Source organism: Macrotis lagotis, chromosome 1, assembly GCF_037893015.1.
Source record: "Macrotis lagotis isolate mMagLag1 chromosome 1, bilby.v1.9.chrom.fasta, whole genome shotgun sequence".
NCBI lineage: Eukaryota > Metazoa > Chordata > Mammalia > Peramelemorphia > Peramelidae > Macrotis > Macrotis lagotis.
Window position 1 is genome coordinate 484,290,189 of NC_133658.1, and position 3,881 is coordinate 484,294,069.

A 3,881-nucleotide genomic window follows, 5' to 3' on the forward strand; every position below is an offset into this window, starting at 1 on the left:
AGCCTCAGATACTTACCAGCTGCCTGATAGGCTTGACTTTCCATCTGTAAAATAAGATTATTAATAGAACCTACTTTGCAGGGCTGTTAATAGAGTAAAATGAAGTAATATTTGTAAACGTGCTTTGCAAACTTTGAAATCATCATCATCACCATCATCCAAGTGGGAATTTTTCCCAAATTTTAAATTTGAAACCTCCTTCTTTAAGTTGTCCCAGATTCTGAATCACTACAATATGGTAACTAAACTAATCCTTTAGTTAAAATTGTGCCTATAAATGGCTCTTTGTATATTTAACAATAATGATAACAAGCTTTTATGCAGTGCTTTAAGTTTTGCAAGGCACCTATATTAAATGGTTTTTAATAGACCATGTTCTTTCCTTCTTTTTTCTCATAATAGATACACTACAAAGCTATGTTATCTAATCTCAGTTGGATTCTCCCTAATACAAGGCCATCTTTTTGTTCTTTCCAGAAGAAAATGATACTCTCTCATACCCTTCCTACTGTGGCTGTTCTATAAAAATGCTTGTCAAGTGACCACCAATGCTCTCTTCCCTTTCAAAAGAATAGAATCTCAGAATAAGAGAAATCTCATTTCATACTCTACTGAAAACAATAGAAACTATACACAATGAGTTCCCTCTTTCTCCCATTGTACACCTCAAAATTCCTTAACATCCCCCATTCTCTCCTCCTTGGCACCAGTCTCTGAACCAAAACTGGTTCCTTACCTAATCAAAATCAATCCTTTTACTTAAGATTCCATCCCTACTCCTCCAGGAAAGTGCCCCATCTCTCTGAGCTTTGATTTCTCCTTTTCCTGGATTCCTATATCACTTTTTCCCCCTCTCAGTTGTCTCTCAGGATCTCATCAGCTCAATAATTATTTCTATGCAGACCACTTGGAAACTTGGAAACTTGAAAGTTTCCAATTCATTTGTCTGAGCTCCTTTTTTACATCACCAACTGTCAGTGGAACATCTCCATCTAGATAGCCCGTGGTCATTGTTGTTCAGTCATGATAGTCGTGTCTCAATTTTCTTGGCAAAGATACTAGAATTTATTTCTCTGAATTATTTTAAGAAAACTGAGGGAAATGGGGATAAGAGACTTAATCAAGACCACACAACTGGTAAGTGTCTGAGGCCAGAGTTGAGCTCATGAAGGTGAGTCTTCCTAACTCCAGGTCCAGTGCTCTATCCTCTTTGGCACCTACTTGCCCAATAGATAACCCATAAACATTTGAAATTCAGCATATCCAAAGCAGGACTCCTAATCATTCTCTCTAAACTCACCCCTGTTCCTAACTTCCTTGTTTATGTCTAGGACACAATCATAATTTCAGATCACCAAGGTTTACAACCTCATTGTCAGTCTTGTTGCTTAACTGTCCCTCCCATATTCAATCATTTACCAATTCTGCTTCCTTAACATTTCTCACATCTGTCCCTCTCTCTCCATTTGATGATTATTAGCCTAGTTCAAGAACTTATCCAATCTTACCTGAACTATAAAACAGTCTTCAAATTGGTCCCCCGGTTCCATATTTCTGTTGTTCAAATCTATACTTTATTCACTTGCCAAAATAATCATCCCAAAGCTCAGATCTATGTTATTCAGTTGCGCAAGAAACTTCAATGACTACCCTTTTCCCCCTTAATATATTAGTATTTTCCCTTTTATATATTAGTATAAATCAAAGTGCATTTTTTTCTTTTTTGATATTTAAAGCCCTTCACATTGTTTCCAGTGCAGTTTTAGATACTTTCATTTGTTGACCTCATGCACCATAAGTCAACTATGGCCTTGACTACTCTGGTGCCCCCTTCTCAGGTCTTGTTCTCTTACCTCTACCCATTCCCCTCTATCATAAGGCCATCCAAAAAAAATCCTCTGCCAGTCAATATGAATAGCCAAGACTTCTCCCTCCCTTTTTTTTCATTTTATGCTTATTTTCCCTTTTCTTGCTTTGAGTGTTTTTTTGTTCAGTTACCATGGGAATCCTATTTGTACATGAACTTGGAGTTCTCTGGCTCTAGAAGATGCTTCAATTTGCATACCTGAGAAGGGGGGGCCACATTAGAAACTGGCAAGGCCAGTTAGAAGGGAGAGATTATGGCAATAATAACTGTATATGATACCAATTAAATTAATCTATCCAAATAAAATTTCTGCAGCCAGTTTTTAACATGACTTGTGAAGTTAATAACACTCAGTTGCATGCCCAATGAAGTCCCACACATGGAGGAAAGAAGCTGACAACTCTGGATGTGCTTTTCTCCTGAAACTTTGTACTTTTGTTCAATATACTCAGGTCTTAATTATCTGGAGTAATGGAAGAAAAGAAGTAATAATGAAATATTAGAAAATCCAGAAAATCTTTTTTGTCTTTGCAATGAGATAAGAGACACTAATACATACATAAGCAGCCTTCTAATTTGTCTCTCTCTACCTCTTGTCATAACTAAATGATTTACTACAGAGCTTCCCAAATGACTTTCCTAAAGCAGTGGTATAACCATGTCACAATACTGCATTAAAAAATCTTCCTTTCAAATTCGGCCTCATACATTTAATAATTACTTAGCTGTGTGGCCTTGGGCAAGCCACTTAACTCCATTGCATTGTAAAAAAAAATCTTCTTAATCTTATTCCACTAACAATAAAATAAATATTCCTTAGACTGGCATTTCAGGCCTTCTATAATCTGGCTCTAAACTCTTTTTTCTAGTTGGATTTCACAGTATTTGATTCCACATGTCCTATATTCCACACAAAATGTACTACATGTTTCTAGATCTTGGGGTGTAGGGTATGTTCAAGAAAGATTAAGATCTTGGTGTGAGGGTTGCCAAGCCATTTTCAAGGCTGCTTTCCACCTTTGATGTCCACCTTAGCCACCTAATTCTTGCCTGTGACTCCAAGAAGCTATATATCATTCACAGTAGCCACACCTTGGTAAACCATTTTTGACAAGCCAGCTAAACCAGGTTGAGGTTAACCAAGGGAGTCTAAAACTCATCAGTGAGTAGTGAGGGGTGTTTACCCCAAGCATGTGGAATCTTCCACTGGTGGAATGGGTTGAAGAGAACAATTCATTCCAATGGTCATGAAGTCAGCTGAAGCAGGTGCTGTGGAATGCTTAGAGCTTGGTTAAACATTGAAGATCCCAATGTCACATCTAGAGACCACCAATTGTTTTGACTCTGTCTTGCCATGTTGGATCATGATGACTTTGAAAGATGGAGTGAAAATAATAACTTCATGCAGCTCTGCCTCACTTAAATCCAATTTATGCATGCAGCAAAAGACATCACTCATAACCACTCCTCAAAGTCCTGTGGCTATAGACAAGTGATGAAGCAGCAGGTGCAGATACACTGGGAGCTGTTGTCATAACCCTGCGCACAGGTAACCCAGGAAAGTAGGTGTAAGGAAAAAAAAATATATATATATATATATATATGTATATATATGTGTGTGTGTGTGTGTGTGTGTGTGTGTATATATATATATATATATATATATATATATACACACTCATAGACAACACAAGATCCAATAAACCTGAAAGACAAACAGCTCTAGTTGTAAGAGAATTGAGCAGGCATTATATCCAAATAGCAACCCTAGGTAAAAAAAGACTGGCAAATGATGGCCAACTTATTGGAGGTAGATATATGTTTCTTTGGAGTGAAAGGGAACATCATGAAGTTGGGGTAGGTTTTGCAATCAAGACTAATCTAGCCACCATTCTTGATTACCAAAAGGAGTGAATAGACTCATGACAATGAGATTGCCACTTCCAGGAAAATGTCATGTTACCATCATCAGTGCCACCACTATGATGAACCCTGATAAAGACAAAGAAAAATT